Source organism: Mustela putorius, unplaced genomic scaffold (assembly GCF_011764305.1).
Source record: "Mustela putorius furo isolate JIRA1106 unplaced genomic scaffold, ASM1176430v1.1 tig00537227_pilon_pilon_pilon, whole genome shotgun sequence".
Lineage (NCBI taxonomy): Eukaryota > Metazoa > Chordata > Mammalia > Carnivora > Mustelidae > Mustela > Mustela putorius.
In genome coordinates this window covers 34,265,532-34,286,320 of record NW_025422368.1, presented here as the reverse complement: position 1 = coordinate 34,286,320, position 20,789 = coordinate 34,265,532, and the positions used below count along the sequence as shown (strand labels likewise).

The following is a 20,789-nucleotide window of genomic DNA, read 5'->3' as shown; positions in this document are numbered from 1 at the left end:
ATTTTTAGAAACACCAGAAAAGCTACTAGAAGGCAAGCACTACTTAATTCTAAAAAACCCAGTAATTAATAAATATTAAATAGCCAAAGACATCAATTAGGCCTAGAAACACTAACATTTCAAGAGTCACACAAGATTATTATGTCTATTTTTGGAAGACACATTTCTAAAACCATAATAGATACCATTTGTAAATCTATCAAGATCCTATCATTGCTAAATCCAAATGACTCAGGTTTTGATCATTTGCTTGTAACAAATCACCAAATCACCGAAATGTGTCATGTTATGTTGGCATGCATCTCTCTTTCTGTTTGTGCCTATGGATTCTATTTACACTGCCCAGTGTAAAATGGTGTTTAATATCCATCTTAAAGCCAATGTTATCAAAATACAATTCAGTTTACATTCAACAACTCCAGAGTAGGCCAAGAACCTAGTACATTTTCTCCTCATTATCACCTCGGTAAGAGTCCCTTGCCAGGATCTGGCTAGGAGGCTTATATCTGACAAAGCTTAATGAAGTGTTAATGAAGGGAAAATGTCCCAGCCCATTCTGGGTTTTGTTCCGAACAGGTTTAAGTGTATCCTGGTGAAAAGCTTTAATTGTGGCTCTCCCCGCCACGCCCCCCACCAAGAGAGGATAGAGAAGGTGAGAAGTTGTACACTTGGGTTTGCCATCTTTTGTTGGAATGCGGTTGTCTTTTGTTCATGATTGCTAAAGTTTAATCCTTGCCTTTATCTTTAAATTCCTGTGCATGGGCCTTCACCCACGAATCTCCATCCTAGATAGCTGCCCAACATTTCTAATAGTCTAGGTTCTTCAGCATGTAGACTTACTACAGCCATAGCTTCTTTTTCTTCCCTATAAAGAACTTTGTGATCTTTTCCAGTCCATCTGAACTCTATTCAACTTTCATCTCCTCAGCCAAGGTCCGCAAAGACTTCCCAGGCCAGACCCTCTTCATCCTGTCTTCCCTCCCCTGTCCTGATCAGACACCAGCTTGCTCACAGCCACTGAACACACTTCAGTGTGATTTACATGGTTCTCTTCTCCTGTAGCCATTAAATTGGGGCCAGAAGGCTTAGATTCTAGTTCCAGACCTGCCACTTAAAATTTCTCAGTCTTTGATGTATCATTTACCTTGTTAGAGTCTTAGTTTTCTTCTCTGGAGAATGGGGGTGGTGATAGTGGCTATCATTTCACAGAGAAACAGTCTAATGCTCTATTTCCCATCTTACACAACTATCGTATCGAATTAAGACAGAGCACATAAATTCATTGTGAAAACTGTAAAACATAAAACGTAAGATTAAGGTATACTTTTAAATCTCCAGCCACACACACTGTGAAGTTTTTTTTTCTGATCTCTCTCTGGTTTTCCCTCTTCTTTCCTCCTGGAAGCTTCCTTGCCCTTCCAGTATGAATCCCCCAGTTGCACACAAATTTCCATGCACTCTTGAGTCCCTCTTTCCTAAGGATGTTAGAGGGATGCTTCAAGATGAGAAGTAAAGGGGTCATCTCGGGGCTCCATTTTTGGATGAAAGGGAAGGTCTGTCTATAGCCTGTAGGTAGTTACTTTGATCACGGAAGAGTCCCAACCAGACAGAGTTGACTTCATCCAAATATGCTTGCTATGGTTATCATAAATTCATGCAATCTCCAACATACAGTTCTTTCATCATAGAGAGACCAAAAATTAATTCAATGATATTCAGTTTTATTACTATCTGACAGTTCATTAATACACTTTTAATCAATCATCTTAGACCACATCTCCTGTGCAGACACAAGAGAACCAGGTTAAAAAAAAAAAAAAAAGTCATTCTCTCCCTCTCCACCTTAATTTGTTTGCTTTTATCCCTCACCTCGAGTCCAAGTGGAGGGACAGCAATTCATTATGTCACAATAGCTGCTAGACTGTGTACTATGAGACAGGACTGGCACTTTGCTGAGGTCATAGTACTACCATAGGCCAACCTGGTAATCTAGAAAATTAGGCCAACTCCAGGAAAGAACTGAGGTGTGGCCTCAGGCAAGTCACTAAATCTTTCCTGGCCTCAGTGTCTTCTACCATGAAATAAGGGCACCACTCTAGTCCCTAAGATCCCTTGTAGGCTGAATGGTGTGTGACTTGGTATAGCACGATGATACATTCATCTGGACTTCTGTGAAGGGATAAGGACCAGGGTGGGGTGAGGACGAGGACGCCGCACTCTTCCTCAGGAAGCCCCTCTCCCTTCCTCCCTGCATTCAAAGAACTGTAGCCTTCTCTTTACAGCTCTCCGTGTGCCAAACCTCGGCAACTGTCAGAAAGGACACAGTCTGAAAACATAACGTGACAATATAGGTTCGCATTTTGTCACTGTTCCTCATTTCCTCTGTTTATCTTTAATCTACTCATGTCGACTCCTTTTTTCAGTCTTCCCCCTATTCAGCTGCTCCCCTCTCCTCCATTCAACATTTTCTTCTCTTAAACATCATATCAGATACTTCTAGAAAGGATTTTCTGCCAGGCTTTTATAGCTGACTGCTGCATACTTCTCATAATGGCCTCCAGATCTTAGTTTATCAAAATCAGTCTTCCTCATCAAACTTCTGTGCCATTTTCTCCTTTAGTGAAGCATTCTCCATGTTATAAATCTCAATTCCTTCATTTGATAGAAGAAATACCTAAGACTATGAGAGATTGAGGGACTTGATGGGTCAAACAGCTATTGCTGGTTATGAGCAAGGATGAGAACCAGGCTTCCAGACTGAGCTCCGTCTAGGCTCTTTCCACTGTAGCCCCAATGCCACTAAATGAACATCCCACTCAGCCCCACAGAAAAGCCAGAAGGAGTTCCTCCCCCGACCCGAAATGAGCAATAGTATCCCATCCACCATACTACCTACCTGATCCAAGGTGAATTTTTAAAATAGCCTCAGTCCCTCTCCCCTCAATTAAGTGACATGTACCTCCCATTTTACATAATCCTAGCTGTGCATAACTGCCTATTGTGGGATTCTTTTATCAGTTCTTTGACATAGGATATTAAATCTTCTACAGACACGTTACTCATGTTACTGCACCTCAAACCCACTTAAACCAATGCTTTCCTCCTATCAAGTGTGCCTGCTGATATGCTCCAATTCCACCATCACCTAGCCCAGCAGCCACTATTAGGATCTATGTGAAAAAGTAATTAAATCATTTCTGTAATTATCCTCTCATGCTTATAAATAATTAAGGGTTGCACATTCTCCCAGAAGCCACAAAGGGCCCAGAAACAGTGAATGACAGAGGAAATGGATCGAGAAACGTGCCTTGGGAAGGAAATTCAATGAGGGGTGATGATGGAGGAAGCAAAAATGGAGGCGGAGCGATGGGCCAGGAGTCGGCAAAATGGAAAGAGATGCACAAAACAGGGATGAAAGAAGAATGGCAGGGAGGAAGTGTTCTAGAGACACTGGTGAAAGGAAAGAACAAGAAAGAAGAAAAACAGTGTACCAGAACAGTGTACCAGAATAGATTTAGTAACAAAAGAGGACGAGGAAGAAGTGCAGGCAGAGGGAGACTGAAAGAGGACAGTTCTTTTTTATCATTATTTCACAGTGAAGGAAAGTGAGGCAGAGAAAAGTTAAGTATCCAGGCTACAGCCACAGAATTAATGAGGAAGAGAGCCAGGCTCTGAGTCCAGGTCTGCCTGGGCCTGAGTCCTAGAGCTAATCTGTGTACATACCTGTAGGCCTTTTAAGGTAAATGTACAATTACCTCAAAATAAGCATTAAATAAAAATGTGTAATGTTATCACCGATGTCTGTTACCAATAAATGAGGCACTGATCCAGCCGCAGCTCCTTAGCCACACCCCCTCTGGGACCAAGGGCATGAAAATGAAAGCTCGTGGCTGGAGGTCATCTTTGCCAGGAGGGAGAGAGCTCGCAGGGTTCTACAGAGACAGGGCACACATCTTTGCTTGGCCTCATTACGTGCCAAGCTCTGAGCAACTGGACCAACTTGCCACAGACTGTAAAACTAACACTTGTCAGCTCCAAAAGTCAAGACCAGACCACCTGGGAATTTCTAACTATGCCAGGTCTTCAGGTAGGCCATTGAGGGACCTCCACGCTGACAGGATGAAGCATGAAGATGGCTTTCATGCACCACATAAAGTCTAAGTCACGTGCAAGAGTGGGTCACAGGAGATAGGGGAGAGGACAACGGGAGAGAAGGACAGAGAAACACGAACCAGAAATGAGATAATGCGGGGGGCAGGGAGCAGGAGGGGAGGGAAAGGAGAACAGAGAGAAGAAATCAAAGAATCTAAGAGAGCGACAAACAAAGAAGGACCCAGGGTTAGAAGGTGACTCTCAGGGGGCAGTAAAAGGCAGCGAAGAATTCTTAGTGCAAAGTCAGATTTGAGCCCTCTCCGTGTGGTGTGCAAAATTGAAACGGCTTGGGGGCACCTGAGTGGCTCAGCCAGTTAAGCACCAGCCTTCAGTTCAGGTCATGATCCCAGGGTCCCAGGACTGAGTTCCGCATCAGGCTCCTTGCTCAGAGGGGAGCCTGCTTCGCTCTCTCTGTCTACTGCAACTCTACTTCCCCTTGGGCACAGAAACTGAAGGGCCCAAAGAAACAAATTCCAGAACCCAAAGGCCACACTGCTTTCCTTGGTGAAATTCATCACCAAGGAAATGGTGAATTTCTTCATTTCTTCATCACCAATCTCATCTCAGAACAACAGCGATCAGAGACCAGGGCATTCACAACAGTATTCCTATCTCTTGGGGCACCTGGGTGGCTCAGTAGGTTGAGCATCTGACTCTTGGTTTTGGCTGGAGTCATGATCTCAGGGTTGTGGGATCTAGCCCATGTCCAGCTCCACACTCAGCCCAGAGTCTGTTTGTTCCTCTCATTCCCTCCTATGCATGCACCCCCCAAAAACACAAGCTCTCTTTCTCTTTTTCAAATAAATAAATAAATCTATTAAAAAAAAAAGACAAGTAGTACAAGTAGTATTCCTATCTTTGAACTTCTCCTCATACAGACACTAGCTGCCCTTGGGGAAATGTTTTGGCAGGAGGATGGTATGAGAACTGGGACTCTGGTCGCCATCCTTGCTCTCTACCCTACCGAGCCCTGTCTTGGGTCCTGCTGCTCAGACTGAGAAAAGCTCCCACGGGCAACATGTGTGTAGCCAGAGCTGCTACTGTTGCTGCTGCTGACAAGTTCAGCTGAAGTTCCCCCACTCCTCTCCTGCCTGATTCTAAGAAATGGGCACTCACACTTCTGCCCAAACTCCTCTCTCCCTGGCTCTGACCCTGGGATACATACCTTCTTTCCTACTTCCAGTAGCAACTTCGGCTTCCAGAACCATCCACCCGGAGTGGGAGACCCTCTGTGATCTTTATGCCAGGGGGCTGCTGGGGAGGGCTCTGGCAGAGATCCCAGGTAAGCAGCCAGCAGGGGCCAAGGGGAAGAGAATTATTCACAGGATCACAGATGTTAGAGATGAAAAGAACTTGCAAAAACACATTTCACTCATCCATCCCACCTTGCAATGTAGGCCCTTTTCCAAGAGCATATGGCCTGTTCCCATCTGATTTCAAAGGATCTATCATTACCCACAAATATGTACCGAGTACGCTCTGTGTGCTGTGTGTTGTCCCAATCAGAAGAGAAGGAGACAAATGGACCCTCCCCCTTTGGCATGGGCTGCCATACTGAGAGATAAATCTGCCTCTCACACGTGTTGCCTGAGCCCACCTAGATATCTGTCCCTCCACTGTGACACCAGATACCATTCAGACACCTGACTTTCACTCTGGCACAGAAATAGGCCTTTGATCATTGGGGAAACTAAAAGGGAGAGTGCATGCAGAAGGCCCAGGGAAAAGGTGGGTCTCAGAGGAAGGGGATGATGAGGCGTCCGTTGAAGCAGCCTTTGGGTACCCCCTTTAGGAACTGGCAAGGATTTTGGTCCAAGGTAACAGTAGTTACAGTGGATTCTCTAAGGCCACTCAGGAAGTAGGAGCATCTAGTTTGCTCCGAGACCCACAGCCATCCGGGACCATGAGACAGAGATACTCTTACTCTTTGTCAGATTCCTCAGATTCCACAACTGCTGAGATGAGTCTTAGACTGACATACATCTGATTTCACTTTCTCCTGACACACAGCAAAAGCTAGGGGAAAAAATCCACCCCCATAACCCCAGAAACATCGTGAAGAGTCTGACCTGACCCCGGAGTCAAATTCTGGAGCAAACCCTTCACAGAGTCCTGGGCTTCAGGATCTAGGTCCACTCCTGAGAGTCCAGAGTTTGGAAAGAACCAGGGCCCCCATGCTGCTTCCGTCCCAGGCCCCATCAGACTGGGCCTGACCTCAGCCCCAAGTCCTTTTCCCATCCAACATTCCTTCCCTTTCTGCTCCTTATCTCTCATCCTACTCTCCTCCCGCCTTCAGAGCTGACCTCTCGTTCTGAATGTTTGTATTCTAATTGAGAAGGACTGGGAGAGGAGGGAACCACCTTTGCTAAGTCCAGTCAACCACTGTCTGGACAGCTGGGCTATTCCCTTCCTGGGTTAAGCTAGATGTCCCAGGAAGACCTAGCAATGGAAAGTGTTCAAGAGGAAGTGCAACACACTGCTGATTCCATGGGCTTTACTGTCACTCAGGCAAGGGGACCCGTTTCCACACTGCCATGACCAGTGTCACCACGGGCCACTTAACCTTCCTTTCCTACCCTCAGTTTCTTCAATCTGTAAAAGAAGGAGAATAATCCTCCTATCAAAATCCTAGGGCTCCTCTGAGGGTTAAATCTGCTCAATGTAGGTAAAACCCTGTCTGCTATAAAGTGTGGCACTAACATTTAGTAGGAACTTAGTTTTTTTAAAGGAGGGAACAGAAGGAAGCTGATTTCTTCTGAAACCCCAGATCTATGCCCCACCTAGGTCTCTTACTAATGAGGGAAAATCCAGGAGTCCCAACATACCCCAAAGAGCATGTGAAGTGAGCCAAGACCAAAACACTTCACAGCCTGCATTCCAGCTGAAACTCAGAGACAAAAAGGTCCTTGAACCTGATGTCAAGGTCAAAATCAACCTAATGGTTGATTTTCCCCCATTCCCAATTCCATGGCCCCTCCTTATAATTTCTAATTGCTACTCCCTTTCCTTCTCCTCTTCCTCATTAGTTTCTTATCATCTTTCTCCAACTCCTCTTCCTGCTTTTTAATAATTATTAAGCAGCCACATGATTGCATTGCACTGGGGACCATAAACAGAAAAGCTCAACAGGTAGATACTGATATTCAGAAAACTTTATCATCAGAACAATATGCCGTGTTCTACTCACCAGTGGTCCCCAAACCTGGCAGTATCACAGAATCCCTTAATGGATATTTGTAAGAACAGCAATTAGTGGGATTTACCCCAAAAGAATACTTGGGTATGGAACCAGAAAATTCATATTAAAAAAAAATAATAATATAATAATAATAAAATAAAACCCTCTGTTAATTCTCAGGTCCGGTCAATGTAAGAACACATTGTACAATTGGATTAAAGAAATTCTATCAAGTTCCTTTCTCCTGTTTCTGGATGTTTTTTTAACTCCTTTGTTCCCACTATCCCCTCAGCTTCTTAAGTCATGCAGCTTTATTGTTTGAGAATTGACAATATTTGTTTTTATATAAGTAGTAGGAACACTACATTGAATGGCAAGTGAATAAAGGCTGAGGGGCTGGAGGGAGCTGGAAGGACCATGCAGACAGTTGATCTGTGAAGGCAGAAGAAGTGAGAGTACAGACGGAAGGCAGTGGACATACGGGCAGGCAGAAGGAGGAGGAGGGAGGGGTGGGTGGCAGAAGCATGTAGGAACTCCAGTGGAACCTGGCTTTCCATGAAGTCTGTTGTCCTAGCAACATGATGACGCTCTGACATTGAAGGCTGCTGTGCCTTACAACTCTAGCCAACATGTTGTCAAGGTAACAGAATATATCCAAAACACAGGGTGGCAGGCCAGGAGGACTTGGGGGTGGAGGGGTGGTGCCAGAAGTCCTCAGGTCAAGGCAAGCTGCACTGAATGGCTGAGCCATCACACTAACTCCCATTCTCAATGGCCACACCTCTTAGCCCAACATCTTACCCCAAATGCACCATTCCCAATGTCACTCTTCTCAGTGCTATCACCTCCATTTGGGAAAAGGGGAAATTATATCAGACTGCAACTATGTAGACACAAGCCCAGGAACTGGCCACAGGACAGTGGTGTCTGGGAACTCCAACAACTGGAAGCAACAGGCAGCTAGTGCTTCTGACTGCCTATGATACTCTATTAATTTGTTTACAGGTCTGGAAGCAAACTTTGTAAAAACAATGAAACAAAACAGAAGCCTGGGGGCGCCTGGGTGGCTCAGGGGGTTAAAGCCTCTGCCTTCAGCTCAGGTCATGGTCTCAGGGTCCTCGGATCGAGTGCCGCATCGGGCTCTCTGCTCAGCGGGGAGCCTGTTTTCTCTTCTCTCTCTCTCTGCCTGCCTCTCTGACTACTTCTGATCTGTCAAATAAATAAAAATCTTAAAAAAAAAAAAAACAGAAGGCTGTGTAGTCTATAGATACATCAAAAGAAAATCATTCCTGATTCACGAGGAATTTGTATTTCAGTGCTACTAAAAATGACATTACCAGCCATTTATTAAAAACCAGGTATGTACCTGGCAAAGTAATGAGTCCTTTAAAGGTTATTTCATTTCATCTCATAATAACTCTGAAGCTGATGAATACTCCCACCCTCATAGCAATGGGGAAAAAAAAAAAAAAAACAATAAAACCCAAGATCACAGAAGTCACACAACATAGCAAAAGGTCACCGAACTTCTGAAATGTGGAGACATGCCTTAAAATGGCTCCCAGGTATATATATTCAATCCGCTATACTATTCATCTCCAACCAGAAAAGAGGCTAAGTCAAGTTACATCACTCCCTTCTTACACCTTCTGGACTGAACTGAAAAATAACCAACTCCACTCTAAGACTCTCGTGCCCTACATGATCTGGCCCCATGGTACCTTTCGGCCTCATTTTCTACCATTGTCCCCCACTGCCTACCACCCTTCAATTAATTTTCCTGACCATCTGATACTCATTAAAAAACAAACAAACAACAAAAACATGCCTTTTCAAGGCCTTCACACCTCCTCTTCTCTCTGCCAAAATGCTGCTCCTGACATTTTCATGCATCTTGATCCTTCTCCTCATACATATCTCAAGGGTTACCTTCCCTGAGACCTACCCTGACAACCCTAAAATAGCCCTACATGATACCCCTTCCTGCTATTTTCATTTAAAAAATTTACCTCCAGAATAATATTGTTTAATTTATATGTTTGTTTATTGTCAGTCAGTGCACCATGAGGATGTGTCTCTCTTGCAGGCCATAGCTCCAGGACCTTGGACAGTTCCTGACATCCAGTAGATGCCTAATAAATTTTTTTTAAAGATTTATGTCTTTATTTATTTATCTGAGAGAGAGGAAAAGAGAGGGCAGGCAGGAGGAGAGGGAGAAGCAGACCCCTTGCTGAGCAGGGAGCCTGATGAGGGGCTCCATCCCAGGACCCCGGGATCATGACCTGAGTCAAATGCATTAGTCAGGCTTAACTGACTGAGCCACCCAGGCACCCCCTAATAAATATTTTTTGAATGAATGAATAAATAAAAGAGAAAGGATGCTGTTTGCTAAAAGTTTCAAAATCTCTTGCTACTACCTTTGGAAACTTAATTGCACTGATTAAATTTAGTTGGTGATATTTTGCTGATTAGTAGTGAATCGCACATGTTTATCTTCCAGAACTTAAAAAAAAAATGCTTATGTCTTTTTGCTTCCTCCTTTGAAAGTAGGCTAATAAAGTCAAGATTATCCCTGTCCCCCAAATGTTTGTCATGGAAGTTTCGCTCTGCTACCTCCGAATGCACCCCTAACTTGAGGCGGCCCTTTTGCCATGTCTGGGAGCTAGAAATAACATGGACATAGGTGTTAAAACTCTCAAAGTGAGTGGCAAGTTGATGACTGCCAGCATCTGACAGATGTGAGTAGGAGAGGGGGGATGGCCATACCAGCCTAGAGAGAGACAGAAATGTATTTTCCAGCAACCAGAGATTAATTCTTTCATCCATTTTCATCTGGGTTTAAAATACTTTTCTCTTAATTGCAACTGACATCTGCTGCACTGAAATAATTAATTCATCCATACATTTAATAAATGTATTAAAGGCTTACTATGTGCCAAGCTACATATGAGGTTCTGGGGATATAAAAATGAAAAAGCCATAGTTCCTCCCCTTATGAAGCTTGTAGTCTAGCAGGACAGGCAGGTAATTAAAAAAAAAAAAACAACTAGTATGATTAATTATAGCCATGATAAGGGCTACAGAAATTACAGAATGAAAGAGAATAAAAAGAAAAGTGGCACGAATTTTGACCTGGGTACAGAAGAAGAAAAATCTAAAAGCAGGAGGACTTAGGATTGGGAATGCAGCCCTGGATGACATGCAACATCCTGTGCACTGGAAAGGATTAAGAGAGCAGCAACCGGCGCGCCTGTGTGGTTCAGTGGGTTAAGCCTCTGCCTTCGGCTCAGGTCATGATCTCAGGGTCCTGGGATCGAGCCCCGCATCGGGCTCTCTGCTCAGCGGGGAGCCTGCTTCCCTCTCTCTCTGCCTGCCTCTCTGCCTACTTGTGATCTCTCTCTATCATAAAAATAAACAAAATCTTAAAAAAAAAAAAAAGAGAGAGAGCAGCAACCACATTTGCAAACATACAAACATGCACTCGCACACATGCAAGCACACGCATGCACATGCACCCAAAACAAAGAAGCAAGAACAAAAACCAGGAGAGGAGTGTGTAAAGGGAAGTCCCAGGGTTAAATGACAGCCCTCACTGCCCCAAAGTTCCACCGAAGGCCCCAGTAGTGAAGCAGCTGCCCAGAATGCTGACACCTCACACTTTCAGCATTGGCCCAGGCCCTGGGGTGGGGGTGGGGGGTTCCAGAATGTCAGAGCACTTTGGACAGAGCTCCCAAAGTTCGTGCCCAAGCAGCACAGAACGAGGCGAGTTCAGATCACTAAGACGGCTTGGGTTTCTATTTACATCATCCTCCTCACTCACTCATTTACTCAATGGGGACTTAACCGAAAAACCTCTCATAGACCCACACTCACTGTCTTTTTGAAGCACTTTCAATAACCATACTTAATACCCTTAAGAAATAGGATCTATTTATATGACCATTTTATAGGAAGGAATCGAAGGCTCAGAGAAGTTAAGTACTTTGCCAGAGATCACACAGTAAATGCCAAAGCTGGGAAACAACCTTGGCAGTGAGATCCCAGAGATCCTTAATTTAATGATATCTGCAAATGCTCTTTTTCCAAATCAGGTCATATTTCCTGGTTACCGAAGTTAGGACACAGACACATCTTTTTGGGGGGGCCATGATTCAACCCATTACAGTGTATATAGAGCACAGAGTTTAATCATTGTTAACTGTTTCATCAAAGTTAGCTACTACTATTGCATCAGACACGATGGCATGTGTTGGAATACAAAAATTAGTAAAGTATAGCCCTGATCTACAATGAACTCATCGTAGAACGAGTAAGACAGATGGGTAAATAAGACAGGATATGATAAAAGCATAAATAGGGCACACGTGGAGTGGGTGGGGGGGGGGAGTAAATTCTCTGAAGATAAGAGTTAGAAGAGAGTTCACAGAAGTACCACAACTTCTCTTGGAAAGTGAGTAGGTGTTTCTGGATGGACAGGGCAGAGGAGATTCTAAGGAAAGGAGGCAACACAAACAAAGGCACAGAGATGCGAAATAGCAAGGACCAGTCAGGGAGTGATAAATAATTTAGTGTGGCTTGACATTACTCTTCAAGGGCAGGGAGGTTAAGAGAAAATCCTGGAGAGGTAGCCTGGGACCAGATCAAAGAGGATGTCTTGTTCCAAGCTGTGGAGAACCAGGGCAGAGTTTTAAGCAAAAGTGTTTAACAATCAGATTTGAGTTTCTGAAAGATCACAGAGGGACCCTGCCACGTGGCAGTGTAGACAAGGGTGGAGGAAGGCCAGCACTGACATCATCAGTCATTGCAGAGCCCAGAGGGAAGAGGACCATCACAGGGTTTCCTCGCTGTTTGCACAACCATCCTGAGGGGGAAGGGAGTGTCCTGGGTTGATTTCTAGACCGGGTAACTACCCTGCTTAGAACTCTTTCTTGGTCTCTATAATGCCTCTCTTTCCTCATTTTTCTTGTTTTCATCTTACCTCCAATATAAATATCTCAGCTCCTTTATCATCCCCACCCCCTCTGGCTGTCCCTCAAACCATGGTGCACCCCAAGGTGGTTCTGTCCTTGACTCACCTCTCTCCTAAGTCCACTTGTTAGTTCTAAGCCATCTCATTCACTTTCTGGTTTCCATGACCCTCTGCTCACTAATGAGATTCATATCTATATTTCCAGCCCAAGTCACTCCCTCTACTTTCAAGTCCAAATCCAGTGGCTTACTAGAACATTTCCACTTATATGACCTACCCATGTTCTAAATTCTAGTCATTCTCCTTCCCACTGTCACCAAATGTATGACAAACCTAATTACTCTTGTCATCATAATTTTTGGAGTAGCACTAAAAGGGTCAACAGTGTTCAATGCTGCAGAAGGTCAAGAATGACAGAAAGTTCATTGGATTTGGCGTTTTGTAGAAAGTGAGAGACAAGGAAGTGAAACCAGCAATCCAACTACTTTTTAAGGAGCCGAACTGTCAAAGGAAAAGAAAGAGGAAGGGAGAACTAGGGTTAAGGAAGGACTTTATGTTTATTAATATGAGAGTGATCTGAATATGGTTAAGGGGGGAAAGAACTGGATTTTGGGTAGACCTATTCTTTACTGTTGGGTACGATCACACATACTGCAGGACACTCAACATGCCCCATTTCCAGGTTCTAAGAACCAAAAGCACACAGACACATGCACACACACACACACACACACACGCACACACACTTTACAAAGGTAGTCATTATGAAATCTCAAACCTCCCTCCCCCCATCCCCACTGCCAAACATTTCCAAGTATCTCCTGAGGAACACTAAGCTAGAAAAAAAAAATGCCAGCAGAAAGGAATAAATTGATACTTAAGGGGAAAAAAGGAAATAACGGACGAGCCAAGGTCCCAGTTCTGGAGGAAATATGAGGAGATGAGACAAAGGGCACAAAAGCAGCATTTAATGTGAACCAAGAGAATGACATGAGAGATGTTCAAGCTTTCAAACCACACAGACATTGGTTGAAGTCCCAGACTAACAGTTACTTCCTCGGAGAGATGCTTCTGACTAATCCCAAAAGTCATTCCCAACCTTTGCCCCTTTGCCACCTCCACCAGAAAGCCTCACCATGCCCACAGAGTTGGCCACATGACCTCGTTTGAGCTCATGAGGTTAGGGACGTGGAGGAGATTCCTCCTGATCTAATATCCACACCCCGCCTTTTCCTTCTTTGAGTATGGGCATGATGCCTACAGCTAGGACAGCATCCTCATAACCATGACAAAAATACCAAGGGAATCCCAGAAGTCAGCCCTGACTTCACTGTATCACTTGAATCACCCCCAGCAGTCCCCATCTCCAGGTGTCTTGTTCTGAGACCCCAGTAAGCACCTATTGGTTCGAGCCAATATGAGCAAATCACCACCTAAAGGTCTTGGGCAAAACAGTTAATCTCTCTGATCTACAATTTCCTTATCTGTGAAAAAGGACATCATACTTGCCTCATAAATGCAGTGAAAGAATTAAATAGAATAACATTTTTAAGCTCACATAAGGTGACTAGCCTAGAGCTTGACAAAAGTCAATGACCAATCAATGTTAGTTCTTTGCTCATTGCAACCGGCTAACAACACACAGTAATTTGGGTGTTCTTGGTCACTGTAAAAGAGAATTGTAGCCACAATTTTTTGTCCTCAAAAAAATGGAATCAAACTGGCCTTTAAGATGATTCTCATGCATGCTGGACACTCAGACCACAGAAATATAATTTTGAATAAAACATAGATCTATTGTCTAAGAATAAGGCAAAAAGAATTAAAGAAGACTCAGAAAGGGGAATAAAAATATATACTTCATGTAGAAATCATAATCTTCATGTAGAAACCATAATCCAATTTCTAGGTGTATCGGTATGATCAATTAAAAGCTGGCTGGTGACAGTGAATTAACTGGACCCCTGCCCCTGTATATATAACAAGTCACTACTTCTTACCGAGCCCCTTTAATATGTCCCTCATCTAAGAACTCCCTCTTCCTTATAAATCAACACTTCCAAATCTATGAGCGACCCTAAGCTCAAACACTATTTTATTCTGCTAGGCTTTCTTTCTTAATGTTCCTGACTTATCTTCATTGCTTATGCCCTGTGTGTATCAGTTTACTGAAATCACTATATGTTCCAGCTTTTAACATCTTGATAAGTCCTGATTGTGTCCCGTGTCACAATCAATAAATGCATTACCGCAGAGGCAGAGCTCACCAAACCACTGCTTATCCACCAGGCCTAAAATGAAAGATATGAACAACCCAAGTGTTTCTCTTTCAGTTAACAGGAAAACATGAGGATCCCACAGCCTTCAAAGCGTTAAATGGTCTCGTACATGAAGATACAAGAAAGGACCTCCGGTTTATCAAGCTACCGTGCTTCGTAAAGCTCACTACCCACTGAGAACTAGGTGTTATTTTGTCCCCATCTTGCAAAAGGAAATGTCGAGGCTCAGAGAGCTTCAAAAGCATCACTAAGCTCACGTAGCTGGTGAAGGCACAGTGCTCCAGACTAACGGCGCCAAAGCCTGCCTTCTCTCCGTGTCCCACCCCCGCCTTCCTATAGATATGTCATCACCTTCCTGGAGGATGGAGGAGAAACACAGGATGGCTCATGCGTTACTTTCTAGCACCAGGTGCTTCCAGGTCTATAAATGCCTAAAGTAATTCCCGCTTCTCCAAGTTTCTCCAAGCATTAAATCTGCACCTGGACTTCAACTGGCCAGTCTCTTGAAAGCAAATCCCTAGCTCCAGTTTTAAAAGGGAGGGTATGTTGGCCAACAAGACACCCACCCCACCGACACAGGTGGAAAGGCCTGGAATCCACACAGATGTGAGGGCCACACCACTGCCATGTGTACGGGGTCTTAGAGAGAAAGGGCCACCCATCTTTCCCCCAAGTATAGTACAAGGCAGGAGGTAAGATGGGAGAGGAGTAACAGACCTCTAGGCAGGGAATACTATCCCAGCCTTTTTCTGACTCCACAGCGTGTGGACCGCGAGTTTCAAAATCAGCCAAAAAAAAACTTTTAAAGTCAAACATACTTGGATCTGGATCGCAGTCCCACTGTTCTTCCAGCCGTGTCACTTTGGCCTTGGTACGCACTTGAATCTAGGTTCCACATCAACTAAAACCTAATACTACTACTGTTTATCTCACAGGATCACATTAGAATTAAAATGCTCATTAACATCACACCTGGCACAAAGTTGGCATGCTCTATCAAGATTTTTTGCTTTCCTGTCCTATTTACTATGTCTTAACTCTCCTCATCCGTATGGTAACACCACAGTATGCTCTTGAAGTATTCAGTCCCCAGGAAGACCACAGGTCAGACAACCACAGGCAAGGTAAACAACTGAAAGACATCAAAATTCAGGACGAAGAACAGAGTAAAATGTGAGTAGCATAGCCATCTTGGTATCCAGATTATGCTGGATATAGAGACCCACACGAGCAACTGGAGAGCAAGAGTCTATTTACAGTGTCACACGTCACTGCTGGCTTAACCACTCTCTCCAAACACATGGCCATGAGATGCGTGTTGGGAGAGACACAGCCAGTAAGGAAGAGAGCAAGAAAAGACAGGGCCAATGAAGAGTGGAGGCCATGTTCCTAGCCCCACTTAGATTCAAAATGCAGCACTTTGTGCAAAAAAATTACAGTGCTATTCAAAGCATCATCCCTCAACCAAACACTTTAGAAAGGAAATAATCATAACAACACACACCAGAGTGAGAATATTTTCACATGCCCTTGTACTAGGAATGAGATACAGAATATGGCACCTGTTTTAGCTACCTACTGCACTCTGGTCAGCACAACTACTTTCAGACTCTGACCGTCTCCTTGGCATGCCCTTTTCCATTCTTGCAGCATTAAAGAGCAGATCGTGTGTCCTCTTGCCTGATCCTACTGTAACTTCCACTTCCTGTTTTCCCTGCTACCTCCTACCCAAACCATTTTCCCTGGTCCTAATGCCGAAGTCAGTAAATCTGTCATTCCCTATCACACTGCTCTTTATTCTCTCACCTAAAGCAACTGTTTGTACAGTACTTTTTCAGAGTTTTCTGCATATTTTATTTCACTGTATCTTCAAAGTGTTGTGAAGTGGGTAGGGCAGAAAACAAAATTAAAATCTCTTAAACTATAAGCTGAGTATCAGATAATTTACGTTATTTGTTCATTCAAATTTCCAAAGCTCATGAGAATGCAGACTAAAACTCAGGACTTAGAATTCTTACTTTAGGGTTCTGTGAGGCAGAATTGTATCAACAGGAAGCATGAGCTTCAAGAGAGCTACTTTTGGGATTTGGATCCCATTCCCATTATTCACAAGCTGTGGTATCCTGGATGGGTTATTTAACCTCACTGAACTAAAATCTGAAAACCCAAGAAAGATTTCAGCAAAGCAGGAGAGAAACCTCCTAAAAAGAAACATAAGGTCATCTAGCTTTAGTTCATTATTTAGACTGAGATGGGCATCCTACACCCAGGATCTCAGGGAGAATAAAAGCATTTATAACAAGACAAAATAAAAGAGACTCTTTAAACACAGGTAGGGAAAACTGCCAAAAAATCACCTCATATACTTTTTAAAAAATTCTTATTAATTATTTTTATTAACATATAATGTATTATTTGCCCCAGGGGTCCAGGTCTATGAATCATCAGTCTTACACATTTCACAGCACTCACCATAGCACATACCCTCCCCAGTGTCCATCACTCAGTCACCCCAACCTTCCCACCCACCTCCCCAGCAACCCTCGGTTTGTTTTATGAGATTAAGAATATCTTATGGTTTGTCTCCCTCCCAATCCTCATACACTTTTTAAATGGTCTCTGTTACTATTCTCAACAGTTTGTATTATAGGCACCTAAGTGTACTCTCCTATTGAGAGCAGTTCCATAGCTGAATGTGCCTTTTTTGGCTATGGCACAGCTATACCATCAATGAGCTTTGGCTTCATGGTGGGGAATGACCAAGGGTCCTACCTCACATATCAGAGCCCTTCCCCTGATTTTTACCTGACCTTTCTTCTTGGTCGGCCTCCAGTTCAGAAGTATCTCGACAATTGGCCAGGACTCTATTCAATTCCCACTCTTTTCATGTATCATCGAACTTCCCTTTCTTCAAATTGTTCCATATGACCTTCAGCTTAGCCAGGAGAATGCTGTGCTGGACACATAGTGAAGCATTTGCTATGTATTTTCTCTCTTCAACCACCCTATAATATGTATTATGGTCCCCTCTATACAGGCAAGGAGATCAATATTTAGAGTGAGTGGCTGGAGTAGTCCAGATTCCCACATCTAGAGGTGATGGCTAACACAAGCTCTGATTGCAAATTCAGAACTTCTAACAGCTCTACTCTTCTAGCTCCCATGCTTTTTTTCCACCATGGTATAGAGTACATTTCCTCATTAGGAAAGTAGACACTCATTAATGTTTGTACTCATTAATTAGCATATGCAAAAAACAAAACAAAAAAACAACTGAGTACAAGGCTATCTGACCACATGCTGAATTTGTGTTTCTCTCTACTTTGGTCAAAGTCTTTTTTTTGTTGTTGTTAAGATTTTATTTATTTATTTATTTAACAGACAGAGATCACAAGGAGGCAGAGAGGCAGGCAGAGAGAGAGAGAGCGAAGCAGGCTCCCCGCCGAGCAGAGAGCCCGATGCAGGGCTCGATCCCAGGAGCCTGAGATCATGACCTGAACCGAAGACAGAGGCTTTAACCCACTGAGCCACCCACGCGCCCCGGTCAAAAATCTTCATATCCGTGTTTTCTTCCATTATGAACTCCTTCCATTGGGGCTTTATTCCTACAATATAACCGTCCACAAGAACACTTAGTAAATGGGCTTTACTTGGACGAACTAACAACAAAACTGAGGTAAAATGGCATGGCAATTACCTATCTTCCAGAAGGGGGAAGCAAAAGGAAAGGCTTTTTTATCATCCTTCAGATGGTACCTGTACCTCAAAGACTAGGCCGTGGCAAAGCTGCATTTCTTGGATTTTTTGCATCAGTTCCTTTTTAAAATGTTTTGTCCTGTGGCCGCACAGTTGATTCATAGTTGTCCAATTCCGTGTCCTCGTTCTAGGTTTGTAAAATATGTTCATGGTACTTAAAAATAAACTTCTATTTAAAAAAAAAATAAAACAAAACTGGCCTTAGAACTTGAGATGTTTTATTTTTGAAACTTGCCCCAAAAGCTTATTTCTCTGAGATCTGGGGGACTCTTTTTATTTGCCTTCATGCAAATCCCTTAACCCTGCAGATGTCCCTCTGGGGGGAGGGCATCCCAGGCATCTTGGCGCTGCTGCCTGCTCAGCCGGAGGGGGGGCGGTCCCCTGCTCACCCTCCTCAGCAGTTTCTAGCCCATTCAGGTGTCTGACCCCTCAGGGATGAGCCTTCCATCCACTCTCCAGTTTCTGTGGTATTCAGGACCTCCTTCTTTCTTCCTTTTCTTCTTTCTACCCACGTTTTAGAAATCTTTTCAGGTTAGAAGTCAGTTACATATTTTTTAGACTATTTTAGGAAATTGCCTAAAAACCACTAAAAAGAAAAAGAGAAGATGGAATATTTGGGTGTGGCTGCCATGGCGGGAGGTTTAAGAGACCAGAGAGGGATCTCCTTACCATCACCTCACTGCTTTCAGTCCTCCCTTTAACCCCCAGAAGTAGGAACCAAAAGGTCCACTGTGGACTCAGGCTGCATCCAAGCACGACGCCGTCTCATCTCTTCATTACTTCTCTCCTCAGATCCCAGTTCTGCCATTATGAATCAAGTGATAGATGAATTTTAGTCAGGTAATATCTACCACGGCGCTATATAGGGAAGGACAAAGTAGAGAATAGAAAGGTACATGAGACCCTGACGAGCCTTGCCTTTTTCTGGAGAGGCAAGAGAGCATGTGCCTTTGGAGCCAGCAATCAGTGTTGACGTCTTGGCTGCCAGTTACTAGCTACCTCACTTTGACTATGGTTTTTTCATCACTCTGAACTTCAATTTCCCCTTCTGTCAAAAGGAGTTAAATAATATCACTTAGATTGCTGAGTTATAAGAGTATTAAATAAGACAATACACACTGGGCGCCTGGTGGCTCGGTGGATTAAAGCCTCTGCCTTCGGCTCAGGTCATGAGCCCAGGGTCCTGGGATCGGGCCCTGCATCAGGCTCTCTGCTAGGCAGAGAGCTGCCTCTCTGTCTCTCTGCCTGCCTCTCTGCCAACTTGTGATCTGTCAAATAAATAAATAAAATCTTAAAAATATATAAATAAAGCCTCTGCCTTCTGCTCAGGTCATGAGCCCAGGGTCCTGGGATTGAGCCCCTCATGGGGGTCTCCGCTCAGCCAGGAGCCTGCTTCCCCCTCTCTCTCTCTGCCTGCCTCTCTGCCTGCTTGTGATTTCTGTCTGTCAAATAAATAAATAAAATCTTTTTAAAAAAAATAAGACTATACACGCAAAGTGCTATGTACTTGAGCACACAGTAAACACGAAAGCACCTAGAACGAATCAATGAACAAAAAGAGCTCAGCCCCTCCACATGGTCTGCAGCTTACCCCATATGATGATATTGTCATTACATATTCGTAAGAGGCACAACAGAGAAACAACTAACCAGTGTAGCCAGTAACCTTTCCTATGGGGGCAGGAAGGCGGGAGTGCTAAAATAATGGAAGTTGCACCATAGCCCGCATAACCAAAAAAAAAGAAAAAAAAATCATTTTCACCTTTCGTGCTCTCAACATAAGCATGCACTTCTTTATGATTCAAAAAATTTGGCTCATCCACCTTGGCCTTCTTTCAGTGCAACATCGTGCCCTCAAAATACCACTGTGAAAATAACATCATCAGCTGAGGACAATGATGTTAAGAAGAAAAAAAAAAAAAAAAAAATCTATCCTAAGCAAAAGCTCAATGGGTTTGTCACTGTTGGTCTCTATTTTCCATTCTGGTTTAGTTTATACCATGTCCCCCAGCATGGACTTCTAGTACCAGAATTTCTTTTCTAACACATTTACCTTTGCCCAGGTGAATGGAAGCATACCTTTCTCATGTGCAACGGTGGCCCCTCCTTTGAAGACTTCCACTTGACCTTTCCTAGATTGAATAAAGGCAGCTCCCTAACAGAAGCGCGTCATCTCTGCCCGTGGCCGACAGATGGCGGTAGTGATCGCACGCGGTTGCTGGAGCCGGCTAAACCCCGCACAGTAGTGGTTCTCAACTGGCCAAGGAGCACTCTTGCCCTGTTTGCCCTAGCTTTTGCGGTGTTTACAAACATCAGTGACCCCACTGCATGTCCTTTAAGTACAAAACTACAGTTCTGGAAGTGACGATAAGAAGTAGAAGAGGACAATGCAAAGATAGAGACCAAGTGATGAGAAGCAATAAATCCCACAATTGGAGTGAAATGAATCATTCTA

General features: G+C 43.8%; 1 protein-coding gene across 2 annotated transcripts in view; it reads right to left on the bottom strand.

Moving 5' to 3' along the window:
- GRIN2B (glutamate ionotropic receptor NMDA type subunit 2B) overlaps nt 1–20,789 on the bottom strand; it is a 423,927-nt gene that overhangs the window by 277,214 nt on the left and 125,924 nt on the right. The gene's annotated exons all lie outside the window — the stretch shown is intronic.